This window comes from Eleutherodactylus coqui, chromosome 4 (assembly GCF_035609145.1).
Source record: "Eleutherodactylus coqui strain aEleCoq1 chromosome 4, aEleCoq1.hap1, whole genome shotgun sequence".
Lineage (NCBI taxonomy): Eukaryota > Metazoa > Chordata > Amphibia > Anura > Eleutherodactylidae > Eleutherodactylus > Eleutherodactylus coqui.
Window position 1 is genome coordinate 58832503 of NC_089840.1, and position 11142 is coordinate 58843644.

Consider the following 11142-nt stretch of genomic DNA (forward strand, 5'->3'; position numbering starts at 1 on the left):
GGTCAGGATTCTGAATGCCTCCCGGGAGAGAGACCATTCTCCTGGGTCTATCTGCCTCCTGCTGAGGAAGTCCGCTTTTTGGTTTAGTGTCCCTTTTAAGTGGGTTGCCGTGATCGAAAGGATCCGGCCCTCTGCCCAGTGGAAGATTTTCTGCGAAATGTTTTGCAGGGCAGGAGACCTTGTGCCCCCCTGGTGCCGAATATGGGCGACCGTGGTGGTATTGCCCGACAGTATCTTTATATGCTGGTTCCGTAGCGAGTTTCCTAACTGCTGTAGGACCCACCATACGGCCTGTAGCTCTCTGTAATTGGAGGATTGTTCCTTTATCCTTTGGGACCACGGGCCCTGAAAGAACTGGTTCCCCACATGCGCTCCCCATCCCCAGGCGCTTGCATCCGTTGTGATGTGCGTGGCTGGGTTTTGTAGCCAATGAACCCCTTCCTGCAGGTTCGCTGGGAATGTCCACCAACGCAGGGATGTTTTCACTGTGTTTGGGATATACATTTTTGTCCCTAGCGAGGACTGCTTTTTGTCCCATGCGGATAGGACGGGGGCCTGTAGAGCTCTGGTGTGAGCCTGGGCCCATGCTACTCCGGGAATGCATGATGTTAGGCTTCCCAGGAGAGAAATGGCTTCCCGAATTGTGCATGATCGTTTCTGTATGAAGGATCTGACCAGCCTTTGGATTTTTTGTATTTTTTCCTCGGGCAGGCAGGAGCATTGTGATTCTGAGTTGAGCGTTATGCCCAGAAACGTCTTCTTCCTGTCGGGGTCTAAGCTGGATTTTTCCCAGTTTATGATCCATCCTAGAGACTGGAGGAGTTCTAGCACTATCTCTAGGTGCTTTGTTAGTAGTTTCCTGGACTCTGCTATTATTAAAATATCGTCCAGGTAGGGTATTATTAGGATCGACTTTTTTCTCAGGTAGGCAGCTACCTCTGCCATAATTTTGGTAAAAATTCTGGGTGCTGAGGAGATCCCGAAAGGCAGGCATCTGAATTGGTGGTGCTCTATTCCTTTGCCCATATCCACTGCGAACCTTAGGTATCTTTGGGACCCCTCGTGGATCGGTACGTGGAAATAAGCATCCTTCAGATCGATGGACGCCATGTAGGCCCCTCTAGGAATCAATTTTATCGTTGAAGAGATGGACTCCATTTTGAATTTCCTGTACTTGACACAGGTGTTCAAAGGCTTCAGATTCACTATCATGCGGTGTTTCCCGCAGGGTTTTCTTACTAGGAAGAGCCTGGAATAATGGCCCTGAGTTTCCTCGTTTTGCGGTACGGGGGATATTGCGTTTAGATGTTGCAGGTCCCGAACGCTTTGCCTTAGTAAGTGTAACTGTCGCCCTGAGCCTCCTGTGATGATGAATTTCCTTCTGGGGAGGGACACCAGTTCTATCCGGTATCCCTGCTGTAGGATCTTTGGGATCCATGGGCCTTCGTAAATTGCGGCCCATTGGTCCACAAAGCTCCCCAGCCTTGCCCCTACGGAGCTGGCGTCAGGGTCTCTGCTTGGGCTCCCCCTGGTGGGGATTAAAGAGGATATTTCTCCCTCTGCCCCCCTTGGGGTAACTCCAGCGGCCTGTCTTGCCCTTGCCTCGGTAGGCCTCGGGCTGTTGCCCTGGGGTTCGGAAGAAGGTCTTCCCTCTCTGCGGCTTTTCTTCCGGGAATCCCTTCTTTTTGTCGGCCGCCTTCTCCAGGATTTTGTCTAGGTCTGGTCCAAACAAAAACTGACCGTAGAACGGGAGGGCGCATAGTTTATTTTTTGAGGCCAAGTCGCCTGACCATGATTTCAGCCATAGTACTCTTCTGGCTAAGTTAGATCGGGCTGTAGCTTTTGCCGAGAGTTTAACCGTTTCGGCCGCGGCATCCGCTAGAAAAATTTGTTGTCATGCGCAGGATAGGTAGGGAATTTAGGATCTGTTCCCTTGGCGTTTTATTGTTTAAGTGTAGCTCTAGCTGTTCGAGCCATACCCCCAGGGTGCGCGCCACGCAGGTGGCTGCGAACCCTGGCCTAAGTATGCTTGCTGCTGCCTCCCATGATTTTTTTAGAAGGCCTTCGGCTTTGCGATCCATGGGATCTTTTAATTGTGCGGCGTCCTCAAAGGGCAGGCTCGTCCTCCTAGCTACTTTGGCCACTGGGACGTCCACCTTGGGTATCTCTTCCCAGCTTGCGCAAACTTCCTCCTCAAATGGGTACCTTCTTTTTACCCCTCTAGCGGAGAAGGAACCTGCGTCTGGTTTCTTCCACTCCTTTTGGATAATTTTAATGATGTTTTTGTGGACAGGGAAGGTATGTTTACGCCTCTCCCCATGTCCCCCAAATATCTCATCCTGCAGTGTGCGTGGTTCTCTGGGCTCTTCCATTTTTAATGTAGCCCTGACTGACTTAATTAATTCTGTTAAGTCGTCCTGATGGAAAAGGTATCTTTTGTAGTCCTCCTCGTCTGAGGACTCCTCGGCCGCCTGTTCCTCTTGCTCCAATCCGATAGAACTCTCGGAGTTGGAAGGCTCGTCGGGAACATACGCCTTTTTCTGGTGTTTTGCTGGCGGCGCCAGCTGTGACGTTAGGGCTGATCGAACCTCCTCCTTCACCAGCTTCCTAACATCATCCAGGAATCCCCCCGATTCCTCTTTGACTAGCCTAGCTACGCATGCCTTGCATAGAGGCCTCTGGTACGTAGCTGGCAGTCTCGTCCCGCACTCCACACATTTTTTGGGTTTTGTTCTGGGGGGGATGTTTTTATCCCCCTGACAACCAAAGAGGGGAAAGTATTTTTTGCGGGTAAATATGCAATTTTTCCATATACAATACATTGGATTTTGCATTTTGTATTTTTTACCGCACTGGCTACTTACGACCGCTGAGGCTGAGGCTTCAGCTATCTCTGGGGCTGGAGCACTCATTACTATACCGGTGCTGCAGACACCCTGCGACCTGTAGTGCTGGTCCACCTTCTGGCTTCTCTCCTCAGGTTCCTTATTTTGAATTTTCGCGCTCCTGCGCTAAGCCCCGCCCCCTCCGTGCGGCTCCTGATGCGAGCGTGATGACGTCACCACGCTGGGCACGTGATGCGAAGCCCCGCCCCCCGCCGTCAAAGGGCTTCCTGGAGCGCCGCGCTGCCACTATACGAGGAGGAGGAGGGGGACTGAGGCTCCCGCTTTGTACCCCCCATGGGCCACCGCGGGGGGAACCTGGCCCAGGGGTTACCACCCTATGTGGCGTCCCGGGAGTCGTCTGGCTGGGAAGGAAGGACAGGCTGACCCACTGCCCTCCGATCCGCCCGTGAGTAGGCTTCCGGCTGGCTTCTCCACCAGCCCCTCTCAGAGATCCTGCCTCCTGGCAGGACAGGAAGACACTGAGGAAAGTGGGGAAGGGGGGGGGGCTTTTAACCTCTCAGTGTGTTCCTGTCCGATCAGGAGGAGGCAATCTCAATTGGTGCTGTCGTGGAGACAACTGGGGGAAATCGTAATTTTTTCCTTCTGCTGTGCTTAGATTCATTCAAAAACTGTGGGGTAAAAATACGCAGTACACCCCTAGATGAATACGTTAAGGGGTCTGGTTTTTAAAATTGGGTCATTTGTGGGGATTCTCTGTTTTGGCTGCTCAAGGGCTCTATAATTGGCAATGGGGCCTAAATCACCTTCAAACAAAATGCCTATTCTGAAAGCCACCAGCTGCTCCTTTCGGTTTCGGCCCTGTTGTGCATAAAGACAGAAGATTAGGGTCACAACTAAAGATGAGCGAGCGTACTCGTCAAGGACGGATACTTGAGTGAGTATCGTCCTTTTCGAATACCTGCCTGCTCGCCCGCAAAGATGCGGGTGCCGACGGCGGTGAGTAGTGGGTTGCGAGAGTGAGGGGGAGAGAGAGATCTCTTCCCCATTCACAACGGGTAGGTTTCTGAACACAGGACAAAGAGGGGTATCCATTTTGGGGTGCAAATCTTATATCTCAATTTCGGTGTTTTTCATAAATATACACAAATTCTATGCTTTTTTACCACCTAAGTGAAGTACAATATGTGGCGAAAAAAACAATGTCAGAATCACTTGAATATGCAAAACCTTTGAAGAGTTATTCTATGTTAAAGTGCATGTCAGATTTCCAAAATTTTGCTCCGTCACTAAGGCGCAAACGGGCTCAGTCACTAAGGGGTTAGGATATTATATAAAACTGCCTCCACAAGCTTTAGCATTACTATCTTTTGCAGGGAATCCATACTTTGAAAAGCAAACCTGAAAATACCTTGATTGATATGTTTGATGCTAAATAGCATGACCCTCCCTTCAAGAATTTCTAGATCTTCAAATGCATAGTTATGTCAATCAAATACAGTATTATCCCTACTCCCCCAAAACGTGGGTGATCAAAAACTTGAGGTTGTCTTTAAAAAAAAAAAAGTTTCTGCAAATCCTCTGAGCATGATCTACAGAATTATTAGATGATCTATTGATGGGTACAAACTCATTTAGGGGAAAGAGGACTCCTCTGGTAATAGTTTGTCTCGCATGGGAACAAAAGGATCAGACATGTTTAAACCAAACATGCTCAAACCTTCTTTCTCCTAACAACTTGAGTCGTGGAGAGAGTCAGGACTCCTCTATACATAGTGTACTAGTAATTATTAGGAAATTATAGTTCCAATGTTTCTGGTGGCGCAATGCGCCACACAGCTCTGCTACATGTATGTCACACACACACACACACACACACACATTTTTCATCCCATATAAGAAGGATCAGAAGCAGCACAGCAGTGGAGATGAAGGACCTGTGAGGATGTCAGCATCATGCTCCGCCTCTGATCACATGACTGTGGGGCTCATGCCGAATGAATGACTTCCATGCTCTGCCCATGATTACATGACTAACGCTCATGCTGAGTGAATGACATGCTCCACCCCTGATTACATGAAGGTGACGTCATCAAAGGTCCTGCTTCCCTGTGCAGATTATGGGCGGACTAGCAAACCCCCTGTGGCCTTAGTTGCTATGGAATACTAATGAACACCTAGCTGGACAGCAGCTGTGTGCATACAGGACCTGTGATGAGGTCAGTGTAATGTGATCAGGGGCAGAGCATAGTACTCCCTCACTGGGGATGAAGGACCTTTGATGACATCAGTGTCATGTGATCAGAAGTAGAGCAGGTAAGTCACTCAAACCCACTCACTCACGCACGGACAGACAGGTCATTGTTCGTAGTTTGATTAGATGAACATCCTCTTCCAGTGAAATCAGTAGGTATCGCCACCTTTTAATGATTTTGAATGCTCAATATGGTTACACCAGTAAGAACGTATCAAGATACTGTAAAGCTTTACTGATTATTATTTATAGAGCCTACATAACGTCCTAAGGACAATCTACAAGGCCTGCTTCTGTGCCAGGTGTCAACAACCCAATTCGGAAATCTTCCAAAACTTCTGGAAATGTTCTAAAATGCAAATAAACATTCTAGGGTATAGTTAGTAACCATTTGTTTAACACATTTAATGTGTCTCTTCAATTAACCTTAATGGCCGTATTTAATAAGACTACTTTTCCATGACAATAAAAGCCACATCATTTTTCTTTAAACACTATTGAGGACTTGTCTTCAGCATAGGTTATCAATAGTTGATCGGGGTCTGCCGCTCATGGCCCTTGCCAATCAGCTGATCCTCCAGCCTGCTTTCAGTGCAGCGGAACGGATACTATCAACAGGCATCATACATGGAAATATAAGAGCAGGCATAGCTCCTTTTTATCATGGGAGTAAACCAGTTTTCTATATTTCTAGCCCTGACCACCAATGACACGTCCCGCCAAATAGTGCATCAGAGCAGATGGTCAGCTGATCAGCGGGGATCTCAAGCGGGAAGGGGGCTGCCAATTAACTGTTGATGACCTATTCTGAAGATAGATCATCAATAGTAAAACTTCTTAACTAGAGATGAGCGAACGTACTCGTTTAGGGCGATTTCGCACTTGAGCACCGCTTTTTTCGAGTAACTGACTACTCGGGCGAAAAGATTCGGGGGGCGCCGGGGGTTGCAGAGGGGAGTGGGGGGGGGGGGGGAGAAAGAGAGAGAGCTCCTCCCTGTTCCCCACTGCTACCCCCCCCCTCCACCACGCCGCCCCCTGAATCTTTTCGCCCAAGTAGTCAGTTACTCGAAAAAAGCGGTGCTCGAGTGCAAAATCGCCCTAAACAAGTACGTTCGCTCATCTCTATTCTTAACCCTTTCCAATTCAATTTTGGAATTTTGAATTCAGGGTTTCCTAAAAAGCTTTTTCTTTTTGCTGTTATACAACGGTGCCATCTGCTGGCTAAAGTCAGTGTGTGTGCGTCAGAGAAGCTTCGACAGCGGAGAGGCTGGCAATAGACGGTAAGAATACCCAGTCGGACGTCTTCTGACATTGGAGCTTTACAAGCTTCAAATCAGAATGTAAGAAGACGTCAGACAGTGGATTGGAAAGGGTCCCATTAAGCTGTATTTTTTTAAGGAAACTAGACAACCTAATCAGGTCTCCTAATCTTAGCCTCCCAACTGTTAAATTGGAAAATGACAGTGATAATGTACATCAATGGCCAAGTAAAATCTATAGTAGACGGCAAGATAATTGTGAAAAAAATACAAAATGTAGCTTTAAATATATCTTTATGGCTCATCCAACATATTTCTGTCTTGGACGTTATCTCTAAAAATTAATCATCTTCTTCTTCATTAGTGGTTTAGAGGGCAAAAGAAAAACAGAAGATCTTATTAACATCCAAGCATGCAGAATCCAGTATAACTATGAGCTACTGAGATGAAATACAAAATGTGTTGGCGACTATATTCAGCCGCGGTTATATAATCCAGCCTGTGTGTTAGGTGGAGAACAGATAATGAATTTCACATATGCCGTTTTCAAGCTGGCAAAAAAGGTTAAAGTATTTTTTGTAGGCTGGAAATAACCGTGGTTCCTTCCACAAGGGGGAACACCCAGAAATGCTCACGCTCCAAACGGTTCCTTTCAATAATTAAATTCTGCAGAAACAGCCACAAATAGAGCTGCTGATATGCACTTAGCAAAGAATGCCTTCGTTTTCCACATCTCATTTCATTGCTTAGTGCACCATATTATTTGGAGGTAATAATGTTTTTTTCCCTCAACTACAGGGTTGTGTCCGCATTACAAGTATGATGCGGATCCTCATTCACTTAGCTTAGTGTAAAACAGCAGAAACCAGTAATATATTACATTTCAGCACAGTATTTGCACTGGAAGGAGGGATTTGGGTTCCATGAAGAACTGGGATGACTTTGGTGTTGGCTACAGGTTCTGCTGTTGGGATGGGTTGCTGTGATGAAGACGGATAGAAGGTTGGAGGAGTGTTTAACCCCTTAATGACGCGGGCATTTTTCTTTTTCCATTTTCGTTTTTTCCTCCCCCCTTTAAAAAAATCATAACTCCTTTATTTATCCATCCACGTCGCTGTATGAGGGCTTGTTTCTTGCGGGACGAGTTGTATTTTTCAATGGTGCTATTTAAAGTACCATATAATGTACTGAAAAACTTTTAAAAAATTCTAAGTGGAGTAAAATGAAAAAAAAACGACATTTTGCCATCTTTTAGTGCGTCTTGCTTCTACGGCGCACAAATGGCAACAAAAACGACATGATAACTTTATTCTATGGGTTGGTACGATTACTACGATGCCAAACTTGTATAGGTTTTTTTTTACTATACTCTTTTTTTTTTTTTTAAAAGACAAAATTTTTTTCAATTATTTTCTGCGGTCATTTTGTGCGCGCAATAACTTTTTTATTTTTCCGTCGACGTAGTTGAGCAAGGTTTCATTTTTTGCGGGATGTCCTGTAGTTTCTGATAGTACCATTTTGGAATACATGCGACTTTTCGATCGCTTTTTGTTGCGTTTTTTTCTGGGAGACAGGGTAACTAAAAAAATGCATTTCTGGCGTTCTTCATTTTTTTTTTCGGACGACGTTCACCGTGCGGGAAAAATTATGTGGTACTTTGATAGTTCGGACTTTTACGGACGCGGTGATACCAAATAAATATTTTTAATTTATTATTTAGATTTTTTAATAATAGATATGGCAAAAGGGGGGTGATTTAAACTTTTACAACTTTTTTTTTTTTTCAATTAAAAAAAAACTTTATTGATTTTTTTTTTTACTTTACTTTGAAGATGCGATGCTTTGATCGCTCCTGCAGTATGACGTAATGCTATAGCATTACGTCATATTGCTTTTTGACAGGCAGCCTATGAAGCCACCACACGGGGACGGCTTGATAGGCAGTCTGCTAAGGCAGACCTGGGGCCTTTCATTAGGCCCCCGGCTGCCATGACACATGCACGGCTCTCCCGATCTCACCGCGGGGGGGCCGTGCGGGACCCCCGAACATCGTTCAGGGGATTTAAATGCCGCTGTCAGAATTGACAGCGGCATTTAAATGGTTAATAGCCGCAATCTGAAAATCAGAAAAATGGCAAATGAAGTTTAATACTGACAAATGTAAGGTTGTACACATGGGCAGGGAAATACATTCGTTATAGTGTGAAACTTGTATGAGTTTTGTGTGTCGTGAAATGCACAAAACTTACTGAACATAACTCCATTTATTCGAATAGTCATACCAGGAGCTATTTTTTCCCCACAGTGATGCTGCGAGGTAAAATAAAATTGCTGCTCGTCCTATTTTTTCCTGTTCCTCGGAACACATCACCCATTGTCTTTAATGGGACAGTCAAACACATCGCATGCTGTGCAATGTTCTTGCAAGTCTGGGGAAACACTTGCCGATCCTCTGACACACGTGAAACTAGCACCAGAGGATTGCAACTTTTCAGAAGCGATGCGAGGAGTTTTTGTATAAAAACCACCTCACATCGGTGGGTTAACGCATGTTGACAACCGTGATATAGAGCCGGGTTTCTCGGCCAGGTATCTTGACCGCCCGTGTGACTGAAGCCTAAATGGGAAAAACGGAATTGGAAAAAGGACATGGGGAGTTTAGTTAGTTAACTGTAAGCTTAACTGGAGCAACCAGTGTCAGGCAGCTGCTGCCAAAGCAAATTAACTAGTGGGGTGCATTAAAAGAGGTCTAGGGGCAAATGATGAGAACATTATTCTTCCTCTTTACGAATCACTGGTCAGACCACACATGGAATATTGTGGCCAGTTTTGGGCACTGGTACTCAAGGAGGACATATCAGAGCTTGAGCGGATATAAAGGTGGGCAGCTAAATTAATACATGGAACAGTCAATGTTACGTGTTATAGTCACTGATCATTTTAGAAGGGTTGTCGATTCAGGGAATTGTTTTGGATTGCCAGACTGAATTGGAAAGGATTTTTTTCTCCCCGGAAGTGAGGAAAATTAGCTCGTACCTCATTGGGTTTTTTTTGCCCTCCTCTGGATCAACATTACAGGAAAATAGGCTGGAGACAAGTTTTTTTCCGCAGTCTAAAATACTATGTTACACAAACACCTGATTGGAAAAAACAAAATTATGCCATGGTCCCATTCGATGCAAATGGAAAGAGAAAATATAGGGCACCTCTGTATATAACAGCAGCAGCCCAATGAAAATTGCTTCTAAAACCACATGTAGGAAATTAGGGTCTGTACTGTATTTACATGGACCTTCTTACCATTCAAGGGACAACCCATTTAATGTTTACTCTGAGTGGTCATTAAGACCCAACTTGTTGATTTAGGGCTTATTTAGACGACCGTATATCGGCTGGGTTTTCACGCACAGCCGATATACGGTGTCCTTCTCTGCAGGGGTGGGAGGATGGAAGAGCCAGGAGCAGGAACTGAGCTCCCGCCCCTCGACACTATTTGCCATGGGAGGGGTGGGTGGGGTGGAGCTAAGTGCCGGTACTTAGGTCCGCCCCGTCTATATTACAGTACAAGCAACAGCACTCATACACATTAAATATTTGAATAAAAATTGCACAACTGTTTAGATTAACTACATAAAAATACAAGGTTCTTATTGCATATTTTGATCAAAACATGTGGGCCCATCTGCCATGTTCAGATGAACCTTATTGGATGGGTTTCGAAATCTAAAAAAAATCCTCTCTTTGGGTAAAAAGCTTCCAAATGGCTTCACGAAAAGCTACATACTCTAGTTACCACACCTAGAACAAATATGTTAATGGAGGGCAAAACAAAAGTGAAGGCAGACACTCTTCCACTAATGCACATGCAACAATAAAGTCAGCATTTCCATCAAATAAATGCATATTTTGTTCAGATATTAAATGGGTATGAGTGCCGTTACAATTATATTACATTAACAAGTAACTTATTACCAAGAGCCATAAAAGCAAAGGCAATTTATAGATCAAGAACAAATATTCAGAGCGGCACTTTGTGTGCAAATGAGTAACAGATGGCGACTGTACACCATTCAAACACGGATCTATTCGCTAAATATACATGCTGGGAATGAAACAATATCTCTCCCTCAAGCAATTTAACCTGTGATGTAAAAAGCAGTAAAAATATGTTTTTCAACTCCGGAAACCAGGAACGGAGTTCCAACTGCCTGGAAAAGCCATGTCCAGATCACGGGAGCTGTAAGAGTCATTAGGAAGGAGCTGGGGAGCAAAACATCCCCATTTTAACTCTCTTAGAAGTAAAACGCTTTTTTTTAGTCATCAGCTAAAGGATTTATATACTCCGTACCAACAAGATATATGTATTTGCACATGCTGCATAAGAAGTATTAGTATGAACGAGATCTAGGGATTTGATCCCACAATAGCTTGATCAGCTGGCGACTATTTACCATTTTGGGGTATCATGTGTCATATTCAGGAGTTAAAGGAAATCTGCCTCCTCTTTCTGGGCTATACACAGAATTGATACTTTTACTTCTTCTCAGCGGGTCTCCATTGTGCAGATATTGGCTCTTACGTTTAGCACACGCCATATGCAAATTAGCGGTTGACCATCCATTGGACATTCCACTGTTACCGCCCCCGCTCAGTGCGGCACAGGTACAGCGACAGTGCACCGCACGACAGCTAGAGCAGGCAGAGCTGGAGACATCACTACTCAAGGATGGTGCCGCTTTTGAAACAAACGACAGGGAAAGAGCCAGACCACAGGCAGTGGTAGACC